Raw genomic sequence first — 9,690 nt, forward strand, 5'->3', positions numbered from 1 at the left:
TTAAGAGTTCTTAGGCAGCTATTACTCAGTCAATAATGAAATATCATTGAAAGAATGGCCCCAGTCACGCAGTCAGGCATCTAAAGCAAGGTGTGAGCCATGCACGGTGGTGGCTCATGCCTGTAATGCTAGTGCTTTGGGAGGCCGAGGCAGGAAGATTGCTTGAGGCCAGGATTCGAGACCAGCTTGGGCAACATAGCAAGACCCCATCGCCACACACACACACAAAAAAAAAAAAAAAAAAAAAACAACTTAAAAATTAGCCAAGTGTGGTGCTGCACACCTGTGGTCCCAGTTCCGTGGGAGGCTGAGGTGGGAGGATCCCTTGAGGCGAGGAGCTTGGGGCTGTATTGAGCTGTGACTGCACCATTGCATTCCAGCCTGAGCAACAGAGAAATGCTCTGTCTTGAAAAATTTTAAATTTAAAAAATAAAAATAAAGCCAGGTGTGCACAGGTAGCCCCAGCCTTGAAGTGTGAGGAAGTTATGACTGTGTGGGTGAGTTTGGGTATGTGTTTGGGGGAGGGAGGTATTTGGAAATAAAGTGTAGAAACCATCTTCCTTCCTTCCTCTTCCCCCACTGCATCCCTCCCAATCTTTCACTGAACCAAAGCAAGAGGTGGGAAAACAACTGGAATTTCAGTTTGTGATAACAAGAAAAAGACTTCAACACGCTCTTGGCAAATCAGAGATGGACAGGGCCAGCTCGAAACCCACAGGCATCAGTGCCTGGGCCACCCACGGCCCCTCTCCCTCCTCCTTCCCACCTTTTGGACGTCATGCTAAATCTAGCTGTAAGCCTCCTCAGCTGAGGGACAAGGAGAACGCGGGGGGCCAGCTCTGCAGCTGTGCGGGGCCCAATGTCCACACACCTGGACCCAGAGGGCAGAACTGTCCGGGATGAACCTAAATAAACTATTTCTCTGCCAGAAGCCTGGAAGGCAATACCCCAAAGCACATTTCAAAAACAAAAAGGGGAGTGTGTTCTCCCTCCTGCACGCTGGCCCCCGCAAAACACTAGTTCCCCATTTAAACTTCTCTAACAGAAGCTTCTCTCAGGCACCACCCACAATGCTCCTTCCCCACCCACTGGGTTCCTGCCTCATGCCTAAGCCACGTGGGCAGAGGGGCAACACCTTGGCCTCCCCACCGACTCCCACCCCGCTTTCCTCCAAGGACCACCGTCCCTCTCTCTTTTCCAGGTTCGGATTAGCATTTTTATCTCTGCAACTGCCATCTCTCAACTATTTACAGAAGCCACCAGGATAAAAAGAGGCAACATAAAAATAGTTGCTCAGCAGCTTTCAGGATGGGGTGGGGTGGGGGGGGGGGCACACCAGAATCTTCTCATTTTCTTTCATTCCTTTCAAAAGGGAAAGGATGTCAGAATTGTTCATCTTTTCCAAAAGGCTCCGAGACCACTCACCTGGGAGCTTCTCGGGGGACAGGAACCAAGTCCCAGCATTTCTCAGTTCCCCAGGGCATAGTTTGTCACCAGCACCACCACCCCACCCCACCCCAACCAAAAGAGCAGGCTGGGTGAAGGGTGAGGCTGCAGAGCCAGGACGCCCCACTCTGCCCCATTTCCGTCACCTCCTGGGCCTCCTTCCAGCTTTCCAAAAAGCGAGCCAGTCCAAAAAAACAAAGCAAAACTTTGGCTTTTCTCTATGCTTAAAATGTTTCATAATTGAAAAAAAAAAAAAAAAAACTTCAGTGGCAATACTACAAACATGACTGAAACCGAAAACACTGGCAGCTAAAATAATCCCTTTCCCATTTTCATCAGTAACATCCCTGACCGGGAAAGCAGCAGCCAGCGGTCTGCCCCACAAAATCTAACAGAACTCACATCATGATGTCTATTTATTATTTTGGTTTTGTGGAGAAAAGGGTCCAATCAGGGAAGAAAACAAATAATAACTCTAAATCTTATTTCTCAGAGTCCAAAACTATTCAGAAATGCTTTCCATCCCAGAACCTCCCGGGGGAAGGTGGACTCCACTCCATCAGAAAACGAGCATAATTTGCCAGGATAAGGAGCCAACGCTGGGCACAGTGGTTCATGCCTGTAATTCCAGCACTTTGGGAGACCAAGGCAGGCGGATCACCTGAGGTCAGGAGTTCAAGACCAGCCTGGCCTACATGGTGAAATCTCACCTCTACTAAAAATACAAAAATTAGCCAGGCGTGATGGGACATGCCTGTAATTCCAGCTACTTGGAAGGTTGAGGCATGAGAATCACTTGGAACCGGGAGCAGAGGTTGCAGTGAGCTGAGATCATGCCACCATACTCCAGCCTGAGGGACAGAGCAAGATCCTGCCTTTAAAAAAAAGGGGCGGGGGGTGGGGAGCCAAGAGAGGCCTGAGACCTCAGGAAGAGAAGGTCATCAGGAAAGGATACAGATCCCAGAGGACCTTGAGCCTCTTGATTTTCTCATCTGTGAAATGGTGCCGGCCAGACCTACCTAGAAGGTGGCTATCGAGTCGATCTTCTCTATGGAAGTCCCTAGTACACAGTGTGGCTCAAGGTAATTGTTCCACAAGGATCACCTCCTCCCTTCCTTTCTGCACTCCGCCTCCCTCATCTGCAACATGGAAGGGTTCAGGAGCTGATCTCTGCTCGGCTTCTCTCAGGCCAACTTTCCATTTCTGCTTTCTTGGTCGGTATTCCTGGCAAAGCTATCAGGACAGACTGGGCTGACTCCACTCATGGCCACAGGGCCGTGGCACTATCTGTCTGGTTTTCTCTACTTTGTGGATTTACTTACCCGGAAAAAAGTCTCACAAAATATATACTAACAAAATCACATGGGGACCTACATTTAACAAAACATGGCCGGTTGCAATGGTGGACAACTGTAATCCCAGCACTTTTGGAGGCCAAGGCGGAAGGATAACTTGAGCCCAAGAGTTCGAGACCAGCCTGGACAGCAAAGCAAGACCCTGTCTCTACAAAAAAAATTAAAAATATTAGCCAGGCATGGTGGCGCAGGGCTGTAGTCCCAGCTATTCAGGAGGCTGAGGCAGGAGGATCTCTTGAGCCTGGGAGGTTGAGGCTGCAGTGAGCCACGATGGCACCCCTGCACTCCAGCCTGGGCGACCGAGTGAGGCCCCATCTCAAAAACAAACAAAAAATCATCATAACTGAAACGAATGGAACTGAATAAAATCAAGACTGTCCCTGAAAAATCATGCTTGTAATGAAATGACCATGAATTGATCCAAGAGGCAATGGGTTTGTTTTGTTGTTATTGTTGTGTGTGTGTGTGTGTTTGACACAAAGTCTCGCCCTGTCACCTAGGCTAGAAAGCAGTCACACTGATCTTGGCTCACTGCAGCCTCCGCCTCCCGGGTTCAAGCAATTCTCCTGCCTCAGCCTCCAGAGCAGCTGGGATTACAGGCGTGCGTCACCACGCCTAGCTAATTTTCATATTTTTAGTAGAGACGGGGTTTCACTATGTTGGCCAGACTGGTCTTGAACTCCTGACCTTAAGTGTGATCCACCCGCCTCAGCCTCCCAAAGTGCTGGGATTACAGGCATGAGCCACTGCACCTGGCCAGCAATGGGTTTAAATGGGGAGCCACAATTCTTGTAGAGGGGTAGGTAAGGTTCAATGAAGGGAATCCTGAAAACCTTGGGTCAGGAAACTGGTTCCTGAGTGATTTCAAGAAACCTTTCTTCCATCACCTTCTCCCTCCAAACAGAGTGACAAAAAAAGTCTTACACCCAGAAGTTCATTAACTGAAGGGCTACAGAGACCCAGGAATGGACAAAGTAGCCTTAAGATGCCCTTATGGGGGAAACAACCCAAATGTCTATCAATGGATGAATGTATACACAAAATGCGGTCCATCCACACAATGGAATAGTGCTGGGCCGGAGCAGGGAACGAAGCACTGACAGCCGCTACGGCATGGATCAGTCTTGAAAGCATGATGCTGAATGAAAGAAGCCAGACACAAAAGTCATATATTACATGATTCTATGTATATGAAATGTCCAAAACAGGCAAATCCAGAGAGACAGAAAGTAGGCTGGTGGTTGCCAGGGGCCGCGGGGCACTGGGAAGAGAGAGTGATAAGTTTCATGGGTACGAGGTTTCTTCTGGGGGTAATGAAAATGCTCTGGAACTAGACAGAAGTAGTTGTTGTACAACATTATAAATGTACTAAATGCCACTGAATTGTTCACTTTCAAATGGTAAAGTTTAGGCCGGGCGCGGTGGCTCACGCCTGTAATCCCAGCACTGTGGGAGGCTGAGGCGGGCGGATCACAAGGTCAGGAGATCAAGACCATCCCGGCCAACATGGTGAAACCCCATCTCTACTAAAAATACAAAAATTAGCTGGGCATGGTGTCACGTGCCTGTAATCCCAGCTCCTCGGGAGGCTGAGGCAGGAGAATCAGTTGAACCCAGGAGCCAGAGGTTGCAGTGAGCCGAGATCACGCCACTGCACTCCAGCCTGGGCAACAGGGCGAGACTCCATCTCAAAAAAATAAATAAATAAAATAAAATAAAATAAAATGGTTAAGCTTGTATTATGTGAATTTCACCTCAACTTTTTTTTTCTTTTGAGACAGAGTCTTGCTGTGTTGCCCAGGCTGGAGTGCAGTGGCACGATCTTGGCTCACTGCAACGTCCACCTCCGGGGTTCAAGTGATTCTCCTGTCTCAGCCTCCCAAGTGGCTGGGATTACAGGCACAAGCCACCATGCTCGACTCAATTTTATTGTATTTTTAGTGGGGACGAGGTTTCACTATGTTGGCCAGCCTGATCTTGAACTCCTAACCTCAAGCGATCTACCCACCTCGGCCTCCCAAAATGCTGGGATTACAGGCGTGAGCCACCGCGCCCAGCCCTCCTCAATTTTTTTAAAAAGAAAAGAAGCCCTTACGAATCTCTACTAACAGGTCAGTAAGGTAACAAGCACAGCCTGAAAGAAGGTCAACTTCGAAAGGGAAATGCAATTTCCTCAACTGTTAGGAAAGAGACACAGACACAAGGCTGAGGCTGTAGCAGCACCATGCAGCCAGCCGGCCTGAACCCCATATCCAGGTTCTCTAACCCCATCCAAAGGGAAGAAGCGAATGGGAAAGCAAAACATGGAAGAAAAATAGCAATAGGCCAGGCACAGTGGCTGTAATCCAATCCCAGCACTTTGGGAGGCTGAGGCAGGAGGATCACTTGAGTCCAGGAGTTCGAGAGCAGCCTGGGCAAAATAGTAAGACCCTGTTTCTATAAAGAAATTAAAAATTTAGCCAGGCATGGTGGCATGCACCTGTAGTCCCATCTGCTCTGGAGGTTGAGGTAGAAGGATCACTTGAGCCCAGGAGTTGGAGGCTACAGTGAGCTATGATTGCACCACTGCCTTCCACCCTGAGCAACAGAGCAGGATCCCATCTCTTAAAAAAAAGAAAAGGAAAGAAATAAAGGCTGGCACGGTGGCTCATGCCTGTAATCCCAGCACTTTGGGAGGCCGAAGCGGGCAGATCATCTGAGGTCAGGAGTTTGAGACCAGCCTGGCTAACATTGTGAAACCCCGTTTCTACTAAAAATACAAAAAATTAGCCAGGCGTGGTGGCGGGCACCTGTAATCCCAGCTACTCTGGAGGCTGAGGCAGGAGAACCGCTTGAACCTGGGAGGCGGAGGTTGCAGTGAGCCAAGATCATGCCATTGCACTCTGGCTCAGGCAACAAGAGTGAAACTCCACCTCAAAAAAAAAAAAAAAAGGAAAAGAAAAGAAAATAAACAAAGCAATATAAGACCCTCTGATTTAAAGGAAAATCTGAAATAGCATTTGCCCCAAATCCCCAGGATCAGGAAATGAAATGTTTCCCATAACCACCAGAAGAAAGTATCCTGGGGAGGGAAGAAGATCACAGGTGACCCTAAGCAAATTAGCCTTTCTGAGACCTTCCATAAAATGAGTTGATAGAATAATGGTAATTCTGTGGCCCGTGTTAAAATTTGAGCCAAAATGCCTTGAAAACAGGCTTGGCCTACCCGACTTGGCCTGGTCCGCTCCCCTGAGAGTGGTGTCTGGCCACTCATCTTCCATCTAGGATGAGGTTCTCAAAGAGGAAACCCCCGGCTACTGCACAGAGGTCCCTGCTAGGTCACCCCACCCTATTCCCTTCCCCTCCTACTCCCATCCAATCTCCCATTTCTGGCCCATCCTTCAAGGCTCTGCACAAATGACACCTCCTTCAGGGAGCCTCCCAGATTCACACCAGTCTGAGGAGATTTCTCCAGAACCCTCAGTGACCTGTGCTCCTTCCATCGCAACAGCACTCATTCCTTGTGGTGTTTCTCAACAGTGGCACTGCTGGCATTTGGGGGAGGGTGATTTTTTGTTGTTGTTGTTGTTTGTTTGTTTTTTGAGGGGAAGTCTCATTCTTGTGCCCCAGGCTGGAGTGCAACAGCACGATTTCAGCTCAATGCAACCTCCGCCTTCAAAGTTCAAGCAATTCTCCTGTCTCAGCCTCCTGAGTAGCTGGGATTACAGGCGTGTGCCACCACTCCCGGCTAATTGTTTTGTATTTTTAGTAGAGACGGGGTTTCACCATGTTGGCCAGGCTGGTCTCGAACTCCTGGCCTCAGTGATCCTCCTGCCTCAGCGTCCCAAAGTGCTGGGATTACGGGCGTGAGCCACCACGCCTGGCCAGGGTAGGATGATTGTCTATGTTGTGGCCCTGGCCTGCCTACAGGACACTTTAGTAGGCATCCCCGGCTCCTGCACACTAAAAGCCAGGTCATGACAACCGGAAGTCGCCCCACACTTCTTTTTTTGAGACAGAGTCTCGCTCTGCCTGAGTGGCTGCCCAGCCACTGCAGCCTGGCTCCTTCGGATTTACGCCATTCTCCTGCCTCAGCCTCCCCAGTAGCTGGGACTACAGGCGCCCACCACCTCGCCCGGCTACTTTTTTTGTATTTTTTAGTAGAGACGGGGTTTTACCGTATTAGCCAGGATGGTCTCGATCTCCTGACCTCGTGATCCGCCCGCCTCGGCCTCCCAAAGTGCTGGGATTACAGGCTTGAGCCACCGCGCCCGGCCTAACTCCCACACTTTTCCAAATCCTTGCCAGGAGGGTGGGACCACCCCCAGATGAGAACTAGTGCGTTGTTATTAGTGACTGTATTTGGCTACCAGCCCACTAGCCACGTCTAAGGATGGGCAGTACTACGGACCCTGCATAGAGCTGCATCGGTGAACACGGATGTAGTGAATAAACAAAACAAAACAAACACCTGGGCTCCTCAAGAAGCTCAGGGCAGCCTTGCAAGGGCCTCTGCTCTAGAACAGGTGCACGAACGTTCTAAGGCCTGACATGCCTGCACTGGCTGTGTGACCCTGGGCAAGTTACTTAACTTCTCTGAGCTCTTCTATAAAATGGGGCTAAATCCTAGCAACACTGCAGGATTTCTGTAAACCTCAATCTCCTAATCTCTACTATGGGGTTAAAATTCTCTACCTTGTAGGATTTGGTAGGCATTAAATGAGATAATGCATGCAACACATAGCACAGAATCTGGCAGGCAGCAAGAACTCAATAGATGTTAGTTATTAATTACTGTTATTATTATTATTAATATTGTCCAGGGCTGTGGTAGTTCATGCCTGTAATCCTAGCACTTTGGGAGGCTGAGGTAGGCGGATCGCTTGAGGTCAGGAGTTCAAGACCAGCCTGACCAACATGGTGAAACCCCTTCTCTACTAAAAATAGAAAAATCAGCCAGGCGTGGTAGCAGTGCCTGTAATCCCAGCTACCGGGGAGGCTGAGGCATGAGAATCGTTTGAACCCGGGAGGCAGAGGTTGCAGTGAGCCAAGATCGTGCCACTGCACTCCACCCTGGGCAACAGAGTGAGACTCAGTCTCAAAAAATAAATAAATAAATATTCTTATTATTATCCAAGTTAGGGGCTCATCAAATGATGGCTATCACTCTTCATTACAAAAATACGTTTTGCGTCCTCATCATCAGTGCCTGCTTCCTCTATAGGAAGGGTGTATGAGCATCAGTCTGGAAGGGGTATCTGGGGCTTGCCCTAAAGCTGCATTTGCATGGCATGCACACTATTTATTCTGAAACTGCATGTTTTTGTGGGGTGATTAGGGAAGAGGGTGGCTAACTCCCCCAAAGCCCTCCCCTTGTTGCAGCCCCCGCCTCCTCCAAGGAACAAAGGAGCTTATGGGGATATAAAGCCATCCTCTTGTCTCTCCTCTGGGGGCAGAACTAGGGGAGGGGGAGTGGTAAAAGGCAGCACAGCTCTAGGGCCCCTGAAGTTTCTATCTCCTGCGTGGGGATTCTAAACACCAGGCTGGGGAAGGTAAAAGTTGCCTGTAGGGAGACGGACGCTGCAGGTCCCATCTGGAGGCCAGGTATCCCTCTCTTGCTGACAGCACTGAGATGCCCTCCCCAAAGCTCAACCTTCTGGGGGAGGCTGGAGGGGCTGAGCTGCATCCTGTCCAGCACCAAGTGAGAGCGGCCAGGGGGACAGGCTGGCAGAGCTGTGAAAGCACCCCACTTCCCCAGCTAGGCGGTGCAGGGGCTGGGGGAAAGCCAGGAAAAGCTCAAGGCTGGGTCGGGTGGCACCCCAGGCACCGAGCCCCAATGCTGAGAGGGGCTGGGGCCAGCGTCCCTGAGAGTCAGGCGGACGCCTCTCCGCATTCACAGCATACTGCAACCCCGAGGTGAATTTAGGTCAGAAGGACCAAGCCTGTGAGGCTCCGGCTGAGACAAGAGGTGCGGTGGGGGTGGTCAAAGGGCAGACCGAAGACAGCCAGAGGTCCCCTAGGTCCCCACAACTGCCGGCCTAGGGTCCTGCCACCTGGTGTCCAAGCCACCAGGGCCTGGGTTTGCCCCGAGACAGGCAGGCTGCGGGGTGGGGGTGCTCAAAGTCCGCTGCTCGTCTCTTCCCCGGAGCGCTCCAGATTTCCCCACCTGTCAAACGCGAGGGGGTGGGCCTAGGCCGCCTCCACGAACCCTGACGGACCCGGCCCCCAGTGACAGCGGTTCCAAACTCCAGGACCGCCCCTGCCACCCGGACAGGGCGCGGCCCAGCTGAGGAGGCCATCCCGCGGCCCACGGCGCCCCGAGAACGCCGGGGAAGGGGTGTCGGGGACCGTGTCCCTCCACGTGGCGGGGCGTGGGGAGGCGCACGTGGGGTCCCTCGGTGTTGGGAGCCCCAGGCCAGCCTCGGGGCTTTGTGTGCCATTCCGGCGCTGTCCCCCACCTCGAGAGGGAAACGGAGCGGGCGCCCGGAGCCGCGGCGGCTGCGTCCCTTGCCCCGGGCCCGGCTACCGCCAGCTCACCTGGGCTCCACGCCGCCGCCGCCTCCCGCGCTCTGCGCCCCCAGCTCGGCTCGGCTCAGCTCAGCTTGCTCTGCACGGCCGCGCGCTCCTCTCCTCTGCCCGGGCGGCGGGCGCGCGGGGGGCGGAGGCGGGAGGAGCCGCCCCGCTCGGCCTGGGCGCGACACCGCCCCGGGCAGCGCGGGGATTGGCCACGGCCGCGGGAAACCCGAACGCGGAACCGCCCGCGCCCGCCGCGCACCGCCCCCTGCGCGCCCCCGCCGGCTCGGCCCCGCGCCGGGGAGGGGTGGGGAGGCGGGAGCCTGCAAAGACGAAAGTAGCGGCGAGGCGGAGGGCAAGGAGAAGAAAGGGAGGAGGCGAAGAGCCGGGGAAGAGA

At 52.3% G+C, this 9,690-nt stretch overlaps 1 protein-coding gene across 5 annotated transcripts in view; it reads right to left on the reverse strand.

The window, feature by feature from the left end:
- CAMKK2 (calcium/calmodulin dependent protein kinase kinase 2) overlaps positions 1–9,443 on the reverse strand; it is a 58,519-nt gene extending 49,076 nt beyond the window's left edge. For all 5 annotated transcript variants that reach the window (XM_017946255.3, XM_017946254.3, XM_003907280.4 and 2 more), the window contains exon 1: positions 9,318–9,443. The gene's annotated coding sequence lies outside the window, so the exon portion shown is untranslated. The remainder of the gene's footprint in view (positions 1–9,317) is intronic.
- Between the last annotated feature and the right edge of the window lie 247 nt (positions 9,444–9,690).

Source organism: Papio anubis, chromosome 9 (genome assembly GCF_008728515.1).
Source record: "Papio anubis isolate 15944 chromosome 9, Panubis1.0, whole genome shotgun sequence".
Taxonomy (NCBI): domain Eukaryota; kingdom Metazoa; phylum Chordata; class Mammalia; order Primates; family Cercopithecidae; genus Papio; species Papio anubis.